This window comes from Pipistrellus hanaki, assembly GCF_964339955.1.
Source record: "Pipistrellus hanaki genome assembly, chromosome: 1".
NCBI classification, from domain to species: domain Eukaryota; kingdom Metazoa; phylum Chordata; class Mammalia; order Chiroptera; family Vespertilionidae; genus Pipistrellus; species Pipistrellus hanaki.
In genome coordinates, this window is record NC_140503.1 from 48,906,139 (window position 1) to 48,920,042 (window position 13,904).

The following is a 13,904-nucleotide window of genomic DNA, read 5'->3' on the forward strand; positions in this document are numbered from 1 at the left end:
TCCTATGGCATGCACTGGTGCCAGGCCAGCCAAGGGGAATGCAATGCAATTGGTGGGGGGCTCTGCCACCACCCTATGATTGCCTCACAGAGGGAGGCCCAGGCCACTGGCTAGTGATGCTGTGGTGGGTGTGCGAGGCTGGCCAGCAGTCGCATATCATACCTGTTGCTCGCAGAGGGAGGCAACCAATGGCGGGGAAGAGAGAGGGCACAGGCCAGGCAGCACCACACAGATGGCAAGCAGTGGCCGTGAGGCCAGTCAGCACCACACTGATGGCAAGCAGTGGCCATGGGGCCAGCTGCAGGCAGTTGGGGGAAGGAAAGCCCAGATAGGCCCTAATGGCCAGCCAGGCCTAGGGACCCTACCCGAGGAGTCCTGGATTGTGAGAGGGCACAGGCCAGGCTGAGGGACACCCCCCCCTTCCCCAGGTGCATGAATTTTGTACACTGGGCCTCTAGTTATTAGGTAATTGTAGATTCACATGAGGTTGTAAGAAATAAAACAAAAAGACCCCATATGACTTTTATCCATAGATTCCTTTTAATCAACCAGATCTAGCAACCCATAAGAAAAGAATATCCTGGAGCAAAGTAGCAGTTGGCTGCCCCGTTAAATAGAGCTGTGCTCTCCCAATTGGCTCGCTCCACTTTGCCCACTTAGTTCTCCTTCTTGGCCCCTATAGGCACCTGAGCTTGTGATCCCCAGTATAGGCCAGGTCCATCTCACAATCATCTGCACATCTAACAGGCTGAAATTTCATCTAAGTTATGTACAGGCTATTAGGAAGAGTCTAGTATGCTGGAAAACCAGGGAAAACTGCAGGGCAATTGAAATGGCAATCAGCCTTCCTCATCCCCATGTCTTTTCTTCCTGATTGGGCTATCGTTTGCTGGGAGCAGAGGCTGCCCAACTTACTGCTTCCGCATGGCACCAAGCACATTGTTGTAAGCCAGGGGGTGGAGAACGTCTGGCCCATGGGCTGTATAAGGCCCACAAAATCATTTGGTCTGGCCCTGCCAAGGCACTAGGGGTGAGTTAAGTATAGCAGGCTAAATTTTTTAAAAATATATTTTATTGATTTTTTACAGAGAGGAAGGGAGAGAGGTAGAGAGCTAGAAACATCGATGAGAGAGATATATTAGGTATATTATTAAACCTAAAAACAAGATACAAAGCAGTATTAAAGCCCGCTGCCGAACTGTATTAAGAATACATTATATATAATTATTTTTATATGCATCGGCTGTCTCCATGAACACACATGCATCAGGAAATGAGATGGCTGAGACAGGTGTTGGGAAAAAACTGTTCATTGCATATCCTTTTCCTTTTTTACCATGTGTCTTAGTCCATTTGTGGTGCTCTAACAAGATTCCACAGACTGGATAGCTAATAAATAATAGAAACTTATTCCTCACAGTTTTGGAGGCTGAAACTCTCAGATTAGGGCCAGTATAATCAGGGGAGGTCCTCATGCAGGTCGCAGACTTCTGTGTTCTCACATGGTGGAAGGGCAAACCAGCTCTCTGGGATGTCTTTTTATAAGGGCACTAATCCCACGCCCGAGGGCTCAGCCTTCAGAGCCTCATTATCTCCCAAAGGCCTTACGTCCTAATACCGTTACCTTGGGCATTAGATTTTCAATAAGTGAAGTTGAGATGCAGAGGGGAAACACCAGCATTGAGACCATAGCACCATGTGTTTTCTGCTATTTAAAAAAATGTGTCAAAAATAAATAAAGTGGCTGAAACCCGTTTGGCTCAGTGGATAGAGCGTCGCCTGCGGATTGAAAGGTCCCAGATTCAATTCCGGTCAAGGGCATGTACCTTGGTGGTGGGCACATCCCCAGTAGGGGGTGTGCAAGAGACAGCGGATCGATGTTTCTAACTCTCTATCCCTCTCTCTTCCTCTCTGTAAAAAAAAAAAAAAATCAATAAAATATATTTTTAAAAATTTTTAATAAATAAATAAAGTGTCCATATATTTATTGAATAGCTAATTAAAACCATTTAATCATGGCCCATTAAGGAAACATTTAATAAGAAATATATATATATATATATATATATATGATGAAATCAGCCATGAAAAGAATGAAATCTTGCCATTTGGAACAATATTGATGAAACTTGAGAACATTATGGTAAGTGAGACAATATCTATTATGTCTCTTCACAAAAGAATGAGAAGGGAAATTGGAAGCTGAACTATGAGAGGTTGCACATAAACAATTTCCTGATAGTGATCAATTAATTCTAAATAGCTTTCCCAAGGCTCATTGGTGAGGTCCTTCAGAGAAATGCAATTTGCAAACATAGGATATTTAATACTGGGAGGATTTGCTCCTTCTTAAAGGCAGAGAAATTAGCTAGACGACTTTAAAACCCCTGCAGTTCCCAGTCCCAAGATATAATGACTATGTTAGTTCTATATAATGGCAAGAAAGTAGAGAGAAGTGGGAGGGGTTGATATCTCCAAGGGAGAACTCAGGCTGCCTTTGACTTTAATCCTAGACTTGGCTCCAGACCCTACATTAGATGCCAAAGAAACTTGCAGCAGGAACATGTTCTCTTCCTTCTTTAAAAAAATTAAAAAATCTCTAGGTTCCAGGAGGCCAAAAACAAAACAAAACAAACAAACAAACAAAAAAAAACCCCCCACAAAACCCCCCGAAAAACTCAGCGGAAAAGAAAGCCATTTGAAAGGCAGAGCTCCTACAAAAGACTGATTGGTGGGCAAGATACCGCCAGTCATTCCCAAACACCCAAGCCAAGCATTCTGGAATCCTTTAGTATTCTGTCCTCTTCTCTTCGCCACCCATAGCCAACCATTCCCCAACCTTCTGAGCCTTCTTCTGCAGCCTCCGACTAGTGTCCCCACTTCTAGTGTCTCCCCAGCCAGTGCCAGATGAGGCATGGTTCATATCTGCCGCCCCCCATTGCTGAGGAAGGGCCAGCACAAACCCCTCAGCCTGGTGCCCAGGAGCTCGCTCTCCAGTGCCTTGCTCCATGTCCCCACACTTTCTGCCCCATACTCTTCAGCATAAATCTTCTGTCTCAGCCAGGTTGGCACCCTGGTCACTCGAATGCTTTGAACTCATGCCACCCATTCCCATCTCTATATACCTGCTCATACTATGCCTTCAGAAACTTTTTGCCCGACACCCTCCTCAACCAAACTCATTCTATTCTATACAATGATCTAACATCCTCTATTTTTGTTGGACTTTTCTGACAATTTAAGGCCTCAAGGGCTCTTCTGCTTCTTCTACCATGTTTTTACAATGTCACTTCAATATATTCCACTTTGCCTTGTGGTATCCCACTAAGACTAAAATGCCTACTAGGGCAGCTTGAGCTTTTTAAAAATTTAATAAATCTTTATTGCCAAAACCGGTTTGGCTCAGTGGATAGAGCGTCAGTCTGCAGACTGAAAGGTCCCAGGTTTGATTCCGATTAAGGGTATGTACATTTGTTTCAGGCAATCCCTGGTACGGGGTGTGCAGGAGGCAGCTGGTCGATGTTTCTAATCGATGTTTCTAGCTCTTTATCCCTCTCCCTTCCTCTCTGTAAAAGAATCAATGAAATATATTTTTTAAAAATAAAAAAATCTTCATTGTTCAGATTATTACAGGTGTTCCTTTTTCTCCCCCCATAGCTCCCCTCCACCTGACTCCCCACCCCACCCCATGCCCTTACCCCCCACCACTGTCTTCATCTATAGGTGTAAGATTTTTGTCCAATCTCTTCCTGCACCCCTCAAACCCTCTTCTCCCTGAGAATTGTCAGTCCACTCGCTTTCTATGTCCATGATTCTATTATATTCACCAGTCCATTCTATTATTCAGATTTTTTAATCACTTGATTTTTAGATTCACTTGTTGGTAGGTACATACCGTTTCCCCGAAAATAAGACAGTGTCTTACATTAATTTTTGCTCCCAAAGATGCGCTAGGTCTTATTTTCAGGGGATGTCTTATTTTTCCATGAAGAAGAATACGGTACACATTTATTGTTAAATGAAAATAAAGGAAATTTATTACCTGTATATGGTAGTACGGTAGTTGTCAACACAAACCAGACAAACTGTGAATCCTACAGTATCAAGAATTTACTCATTTATTCAATGACAATCATGTCATCATCTTCTGGAACATCATCATCATAACAATCCAATTCCTGAATTTCCTGGTGAATTTCTTGTGACTCCATTTCTTTCAGAATCAGTGGACCAAATCTCTCATGTTTAGCCTGGGGGGGAGGGGTATTTTCGGGGGATGCCTTATATTTCACTCAGAAGGAAACCTGTAAGTAGGTCTTATTTTCAGAGGATGTCTTATTTTCGGGGAAACACGGTATTTGATGTCTTTTTGTTGTTCATAATTTTTACCTTTACCTTTTCCTTATTCCTCTTCTTAAAGAATACCCTTCAGCATTTCATGTAATCCTGGTTTGGTGGTGATGAACTTTAGCTCTTTCTTGTCTAAAGTTCTTTATCTGCCCTTCAATTCTGAATGATAGCTTTGCTGGGTAGAGTAATCTTGGTTGTAGGTTCTTGCTGTTCATCACTTTGAATATTTCTTGCCACTCCCTTCTGGCCTGCATAGTTTCTGTTGAAAAATCAGCTGACAGTCATATGGGTTCTCCCTTGTAGGTACGGTAACTAACGGTTTTTCTCTTGCTGCTTTCCAGATTCTCTCTTTGTCTTTTGCCCTTGGCATTTTAATTATGATGTGTCTTGGTGTGTTCCTCTTCGGATTCCATTTGTTAGGAGTTCTCTGTGCTTCCTGGACTTGTAAGTCTATTTCTTTCACAGGTAGGGAAAGTTTTCTGTCATTATTTCTTTCAATTTCTTTCCATAAGCCTATCCTGCTCTCTTCTTCTGGCACCCCAAAAATCTGGATGTTGGTACTCTTAAAGCCATCCCAGAGGCTCCTTACACTATCCTCCAATTTTGGATTCATCTTTCTTTCTGCCTCTCTGGTTGGGTGTTTTTTGTTTCCTCATATTCCAGATCTTTGGTTGACTCTTAGGGTACATTGATCTACAGTTGAGTTTCTGTGTATTCTTTATTTCAGACAGTGTATGCTTAATTTCTGACTGGTTCCTTTCCACTTTTTTTTTTTTTTTTTTTTTTTTTTTGCATTCTCATTAAGTTCCATGAAGGTCTCTTCAAGTTTCTCAGTGGTTTTGAGAAGATTCTTGAGTAATCTTATAAATGTGATTCTGAACTCTATGTTGTCCAGTAGTTTACTTTCCTCCATCTTTCCCATTCGTGACATGCTTCTGTGTCTCCGCATTTTGGTTGTCTCCCTGTGTTGATGGAGTGGCTTTGTGTGGTAGGTGATGTATAGGAGCCAGTAGCTCAGCTTCCCCAACTACCCAAGGTGATCACTCTTGGTACACCCCTTTGTAGGCTGAGTGCAAAGTCTTGGTGTAGTTAAGCCTTGATTGCTGTTCATACACTGGGAGGAATTGACCTCCAGGCCAATTGGCTGTCAGGACCTGCTGTGTCTGTAATGGAAGAACTGCTGTGCTGGAGATACGCTTATGGTGCAGGCCTTGTTTCAGTTAGGCTTTGGTGCTCACTGAGTCTGCCTCCGAATGTGTCACTTATGGATGTGAGGAGTTGAAATCCGGTGTCTCACACTAACCAGCAGGTACACTGGCTTCTGGATCTCCAATGGGGTGCAGCTCAGCTATTGTCTGAGGCCACCCTGCAGGAGCTACAGTGAGAACCACAGTCCTCTCCTCCCTGCTTGGAGCTTGGAGGCTTTGGAGCTGTCTGCACCAGGTTGCAAATTTGCTAAGTTAAACTGCAATAGAGAAGGCCATTCATAAGCAAAAGCTGCTGCTTGGGAACTTGGGTATGTTTGTAGATTGTGCGGGGCGGAGTCTCAGGGTGTCACTAGGCTGGGGCATGGTAAACAGCCATGGATGCCAGTCAATCCTCTTTGTTTCTCTGACTGCATCCCCATGTCTCACGCCCCAGCACAACAATTATTCTTGCACACAGCTCTGCAAGCAAGTCACCCTCACTTTCCAACCCAATGGCAGACAGTCCAGCTTCTCCCCAGAAAGTGGATTTCAGAGAGATTGGGAGCTTGTTTCTTTTTGGGTTGAAGAAAGCAACGCCTTCCGCCAGCTGGGATCTGCTGCCAGCCCATATTGCGTGCGTGCCTCTGTACCTCAGTTTTTCAGCACTTGTGCCCTGAATGCTCCTTTCTATTTCAGTCTAGTTGTAGAGCTTCCACTCAGCCAGTTTTCTCATGGTTCTGGGTGATAGACATTTTGTCTTTTAGTTGTAGTTTTGAAATTGTAGTGCATGGCAATTTAGATGTTTACCTATGCTGCCATCTTGGATCTCCTCCAGCTTAGGCTTCTTTATATTCCATGCTTAAACAATATTTTGTAAGAGATATTAAAATATCTAAATACAGGCATGGAAAAAAACCGGCATAAATACCTTTTCAAGAGAAAAAGTTAGTTTGTGGTAGAATGTGAAAAGTGGGAGGTGTAATTTCTAAGAAATGTAAGTTGGGACTGCTGGGAAATTCCCAACTGAGCCATGACCTCTATAACAAGACAATTTCTGGACACATTGTAAAACTTAATGTGATGAAGTGATGATCATGATTCAAAATGCTGGGGATGGGGTGAGAGAATGATAAGCCCACAGATTTTCTTTCATCTGACCTTTCTCAAATCTCTTGCACATCTATTACTTCCTTTAAGGTATAGACCAAGATGTTCCTAGAACAGTACACAGCACAAAACACACTTAATAAGTATTTTTCCATTGAGTATGTAAAATCTGAGCCCTGCCCAGCCAGTGTGGTTTAGTGGTTGAATGTCAACCCATGAACCAGAAGGCCACAGTTCAATTTCTGGTCAGGGAATACCCAGGCCACAGACTTGAACCCCAATAGGGGCATGCAGGAGGCAGCCAGTCAGTGATTCTCTCTCATCCTGATGTTTCTATCTCTCTACTCCTCTTTATAAAAATTGATTAAAAACATATTTAAAAAAAACAAAAGAAATGAATTTGCCTGAGGACAAATAAAGATATTTTTAATCCAATTTTAACATTTGTGTTCAAAGTTCCATGTTCCTTCACTTATACTGAACTGCCCTCACCTGTATCTGAGCCAAATAAGTGGTTTGTCCAGATTTAATAGTCTGTCTTTCAAAATACCAAATTGTCAGAAAATAAGATCCCCACCCACATCTACAAGTAACTCTAATTGGGACTTGGCTATCATTCAACTATTTCTTCCTTTCTCTCCTCCATGTGTACATTTGAAAATTCTAAGTGCCATGAATAGTATTTGGTACTAGCAAGGATGCAAAAATATTTTAAAAAACAAGCAAACAAACAAACAAACAAACCACAGCCCTCACTGGTTTTGGATAGAGCTCTATAAATGGGTAGAGTATCGGCCAGTGAACTAAAGGGTCCTGGGTTCAATTTCAGTCAATGGCACATGCCCAGCTTGTGGGCTTGATCCCCAGTGTGGGGCATGCAGGAGGCAGACAATAGATGATTCTCATAATTGATGTTTCTCTCTCTCTCTCCCTCTCCCTTCCTCTCTGAAATCAATAAAAAATATATAAAAACCAAACAAAGCGTGCATGCGTGTGCACGCGCACACACACACACACACACACACACACAGGTGCTCTGAAAACTTGTAGACCAATAAAAGAGATAAGATGGCTGAGAATTGGTAAGAATCATAAGAAAAGTATCGATGGAGTGTGGTACTGTCATTTGATGTTGTAAGCTTGTTATTAATGAATGGTTTAAGTCTTTATGCCTGGGAAAAGTGTGCATAAAGCTATAGTTTTGTAATTCAGCTTTACTAAGATGATAGTTATTTCAACATTTAAATCTCCCCAAATTCGTGAATCATTTTATCAATACTTGAAATTAGTGAATCACCTGACATAATACTATTAAATCTGAGCTATACAATATATGCACGTGTGTGTACAACAGCTAGGCCCTACTGAGAAACTTGATTAAGATTACATGAGATCAAGATTTCTGTTGGTAGTGACTGAAATAAAAATGGTATTCTTACTATTGTCTCAACAAATTTGGGTGGTAGGAGGGGGTGGGATGGGTGAGGAGATCACAGTCTTGCATACAGGAATTAGATTTCCAATAGCCAGGCCACTTACAAACCAATGGTATTGAACAGAAGCCCTGGACCCTCACAATCTCCCCATTGCCTTTTCCTAGTGATTATTTTTTGTAGAATGTGGTTAAGGACACTGTAGAACAATCACAGGCTGGTGGTCCATGGCTGAAAATAGCCTGCGAGTAGGACTGTCTCATAGAAGTGTTTTATTTGGCCGAGACCGGTTTTGCTCAATGGATAGAGCATTGGCTTGGGGACTGAAGGGTCCCGGGTTCGATTCCAGTCAAGGGCATGTATCTTCCAGTCAAGGGCATGTACCTTGGTTGCAGGCATATCCCCAGTAGGGGGTGTGCAAGAGGCAGCTGATCGATGACTCTCTCTCATCGATGTTTCTAACTCTCTATCTCTCTCCCTTCCTCTCTGTACAAAATCAATAAAATATATATTTTTTTTAAAAAAAGGACAGATATTTAAAAAAAAAAAAAAAAAAGAAGTGTTTTGTTTGGCCCACATGGTCATTTTTCTTAAGTAATTGCTGCCAGTTTTTAAAAACAGAAAAATTATAAATAGAACTCAAGGTCTGGAAATTCCTGAAAAACTGGTCAATCTGATCAAGATTTACACCACTCCTGCTCAGCCACAGTGGACAAGGTCTGGGTGGCAGGTGCCTCCTACAATAAGGCACATATTATCTACTTCCTCCCTGACCCCATCATGTCCACCTCACACATACATGTTACCTCCTTGGTCACAATAAGATTCAGGGCTATTGATTGCATTTTTAAGCCCTGGAAAGAGAAAGCCATTTAGGTTTTGGTGCCAGAGACTTCCTGGCCCCTGATATCGCAGAACACACCTGAGCTAAGATGCAGCACTCCTCCCAGTTCCTGGAGGAAGACTCTGGACTGCCTTCCGGTGAAGGACGACTACAGGTCCAACTTTAAGACAGTGGTGCTAGGGAGACCAAAAAACATAGTCCTCTCTCTGGAGAAGGGAGTCACTTGGGGAGCTATTTCTCTCCTTCTACAAACATTAGGGGTTTTTTTGTTTTGTTTTTTGTAATTTGAGAGAAAGGAGAAAAAATGCCAATCTACCCGTACAGCATTCTCTGCAAACCTTGGCTTTCCCACCCGAGCTGTAGGCATGCATTGCTAAAAGTCCCACATTCTGCTCTGCCAGATTATATACACATGTTTAGTTTATGTGACTATATCCATTGGAACATGTAATGATAATAATAACAATTGATATTTATTGAGTGCTTTTTATGAGCTAAGCGCTTTTCATACAACAACTTCTATGAATCAGGTCCTCTTACTGTCTCCATTTTCCAAATAAGAAAACAAAGCTTAGAAAGGTTAAGAGGTCAAGAGAATGTCTCACGCTGAAACCGGTTTGGCTCAATGGATAGAGCATTGGCTTGGGGACTGAAGGGTCCCGGGTTCAATTCTGGTCAAGGGCCTGTACCTTGGTTGCAGGCATATCCCCAGTAGGGAGTGTGCAAGAGGCAGCTGATCGATGACTCTCATCGATGTTTCTAACTCTCTATCTCTCTCCCTTCCTCTCTGTACAAAATCAATAAAATATATTTAAGAGAGAGAGAGAGAGAGAGAGAGAGAGAGAGAGAGAGAGAGAGAGAGAGAGAGAGAGAGAGAGAGAAAATGTCTCACGTTCACACAGGCAGCGAGTGGTAAGGCCCGGGTGTGACTGCACATATTTTTGACCACTGGATGGGCGAATGGGCACTTATTTACAGTATGTATGGATTGAGACAGGCATTCTCACACATGTTACTTCCATCATTCTTTCCAATACTTAATCCCATTTAATCCCATTCTATCAAGATGGGACAACTTGATAGAATCCATACAGCTAATTAGTGACAGAATCCGAGTCTGCAGGCAGTCCTTTGGTTCTCAGCCCTGTGTTTCTCCCATGACAACTGCTGCTGTCTCAGTGGGTCTCCTTGTTCCCTTTGTTAGTACAGAATGCATAGGTGTGCATGGCTTTCCAGTCAGTTAGTTTCCTAATTAAAAAACAAAACTTTCTTAATCATAACAAAAAATAGTTACAAAGAACCAGGACTGAAACCTGGACATTGTGGTTACAAATAAAGTATTTGGTGGCATGCAGCATGAGAGAATATCAGGATATCAATCAACCCTTAGGAACCAGCTGTACTTGAAAGAGATGACATTAGGGCAGGCTCATAAAAAGAGAAGAATCTCAAATCTGAGATTTGAGAAGCAGGTGAATAGGCAAATGGCCAACCTCAGTGCTTTCCGGGGGAAAAAAGTACCAAGAACAGACTTGGGCCTCAGAAATGAAAGGTGACTAACCTCTATTATTTCTGCTAGGCTGAAAAAAACAATGCTCTTCTTTTCTGGCCAACACCAGGCATTCATATCCCTCAACTCATCCCAAATAATGCTAGCTTTGACAAGAGCTTGATCATAATCCCAGGGCCAGAATAAGAATCCAATAATGTACTTCTTTATCAAAGTGTGCATGGTCATACTGGGATGACATGGGTCTAAGTGTGCTGTGTGTGGATGAAGGTCACCAAGGTCAATTCTCTGTTTATCCAGTAGCCCAATGATGTCAAGTATACCGTGGCTCACTTTCAAACTGGAGTCCTGGAGACTCTTGGAGGAATTCTGGAAGCTGATTTGATTTAGATTTATGCTAGGCCCTTAAATTCCTAAAACATATTTAACAGATCAATAGTTTCATGAGATGCTCCTCAAAAAAAAAAAAAAAAAAAAGAAAAAAAATGTGGTGGGGATATGTGGCAAAGTCAATCTAGGGATGGCTACATATTCTATTCCTGTTAGAGATTTCCAGTGAACATGGCAATTTCCACAGTTGAGAAAAATTGCTTAGCTTGGTTTATGCCAGTGTTTCCCAAGTATATTTGGGAAAGACAGCATCATTTTTTTTTTCACTTAATTTTTATCTGCATTTCATGGAGCTAGTGTTCTTCAGACCCTATTTCAAGCAATTCCCTAAAGCACTTGTCAGGGACAAACTCTGCTTGAGTGAACTCTTTTATGGGCATCAGGAGACGGGGAAAAGAAGACATTTCAGTGGTTAGCTATCTGAATCTGTGCTAGTCACCTGCCTTCTGCCTTCTGACGCACACTGTTGCTTGCCAACAAACTCCATTCTTATCAAACTCCATTCTTATCTGTGATGACTGTCCTGCCTTGCAGAACCTGTTTCCAGGAATAAACCCATTTTACAGAGGCCATAAATCATGAACCATGTACAATCCCTAGAGGGTCTGGCACTAGTGCTGGCAGGACTCTGAGGGTGGTCTCACCATCCATTCTCATGGGGGGCTGCAAAGCCCAAGAAGGGTCTAGAAGCCTGATCCATATTTGGGGGACAAAGGAACTAAAGGGTATAAAGGGAAAGCTTCATCCATATTCATCACTTTGGATTTGGAGACTGACTTCCTAGAGTCACAGCACTAGTACAATCTGCAATAAAGGCAACTTTTCTGAATATTCTCTGAGTGCCTGGCTGGTTAATTCTTCTGCACCGCCTGGCAACTTACCTGCAACAAAAGGAGTGAAGAAAATGTATGTGGGCATGTAAAAAGTTTTCAGTTACAAAGGGTAGACAATAAAATATAAGAAATTGGTCTCTTTTCCAACCCCAGATTTTGTATTTTATTCTCCACAGGTAATTAATATCAGTACTTTATGGTATATTCTGCCAAAAAATGTGTGTAACCAGCTCAATTTGGGACCCGGGTAAAAGACAGAGACTTGGCTGACAGCAGCTGCCTTTGCACTACAACAAGATTTATTTGAGTTGTCTTGTAAACATGGTGTGGGGAAGTGGGTTTTTGATATCTAAATCCAGCCTAGTACCAGGAATGCTCAGGGCCTACTCAAGAAGGCAAATAATCCTTTCCCCTAATGTTTACATGGCAAAATAAGATTGTTTTAGAGTAATATATTTGACAGTAAAATAGTAGACAAGTTTTCAGGCTAATTTAAATTGGCTAATTGAAATAAGCAAATATCCTAGAAAAACTAATTGTACTGGACAAAAAGCAGTTCCTAAAGTGCTAACTAACATTTTTATTGGTAGTTCATCTCGGGATAAAAACTCACAACAGGAAATGAACCTAAAGCAGTCATATTATAGTGCAAAAAATTAAAATTTAAAAGCTATCAAGACTACATTATAAAATTTTCAAAAGCCTCCTAATATTTAAATAAAAAAGGGGGAAAGTAGAAGAATATCATGTAAGGAAAAATATCCTAAAAGTAAATTACATTTAGAAAATTTGTACTTTAGAAAATTAATTGTAATGCTATCAGCAAGACACCCATGAAAAACACAGATGGTGTCAAAACAAGCCAGAGGAAAATCATTTGGGCAAAAAATGACAAAGGATCCCAAGTCAAATTTATAAAAAATATTCCTTTATTAACTTTTGGTCAAGAATATGTTTGTATATTTTTGGAAAACAACTCCGAGACCATGTGGATTCTGGCAACAGAGAGGAATTGACAGGACTACTCCAACCATGAAGACAGAAGAGAAACAGTCCAGAGATGGAAGACGCTGATGACGCCTTGCCATAATAGCAGTAAGCAGCTGTGTATCACTGCAGGTTGCCCAGGACCAAACCAGAGAGGGTTGGACCTGCATTACCACCATTTGCCCATTGAAATTGGGTCTCAAAAGAACTGGTGGCCCAGAAAGAAACTCTCTACAGACTGATTGATATGCCTTTCAGCATAACGATTATTAGCATAACAAATGCTTGTCTCATTTTTTATTCTTATATTTCTAGTAGGACATGATCTCACTCATCTAGGGGAAATGGTGAACAACATAGACTGATGAACAAGACCCAGAGATAAGGAGCCATGTTTCAGACTGTTGCACCTCAAAGAGAGGGTGGGGATAAAAGGTAGAGATCAACCAAAGGACTTATGTGCATACATATGAGCCTAACCAGTGGTCAAGGACAATAGGGGCATGGGGGCACGAGTGTGTGTGTGGGGGAATTGGAATGGGGGGTTTAGGACAAATATGTGATACCTTAATCAATAAAGACATTTTTAAAAAATATGTGTATACCAACAGGAGTATTTGATAAATACTATTCTCTGCCTACTCTTTCCATCTGATAGCTTAGAGAGCCATTCCATATCAGCATATGAAGACTGGCTTCTCTATCTTCAATAGCTATAAGAGTTCATTTCATGGATGCATCCCTTTGCAATGAACTCTTTTATTTAAAATTTTTCAATTACAGTTTACATTCAATATTATTTTGTATTAGTTTCAGGTGTACAACACAGTGATTAGACAATCATACTTTTACGAACTGTTCCCCTCAACATTTCCAGTACTGATCTGATACCATATAGTTATTACATTACTGACTGTATTCCTTATGCTGTACTTAACACTCCCGACTATTTTGTGACTACCAATTAGTGCTTCTTAATTCCACCACTTTTATCACCCATTCCCCCAAGTCCCCTCCCCTCAGGCAACCATCTGTATGTTCACTGTGTCAATGAGTCTATTTCTATTTTATTTGTTCATTTTATTTTTTTCTTTAGATTCCACAGATGAGTGAAATCACATGGTTTTTGTATTTCTCTGATTGACCTATTTCATAATCCATGCTGTCACAAATGGAAAGATTCCATTCTTTGAATATTCCACATACTAAACCTGACAAGCTCAGGGATGCCTGAATGGCAGCCTTATAAACTCAGAGACCTAA

General features: G+C 41.3%; 1 protein-coding gene across 1 annotated transcript in view; it reads right to left on the reverse strand.

Annotated features, from left to right (window-relative positions):
* Positions 1 to 13,904, reverse strand: part of AQP9 (aquaporin 9) — a 42,345-nt gene that overhangs the window by 15,019 nt on the left and 13,422 nt on the right. The gene's annotated exons all lie outside the window — the stretch shown is intronic.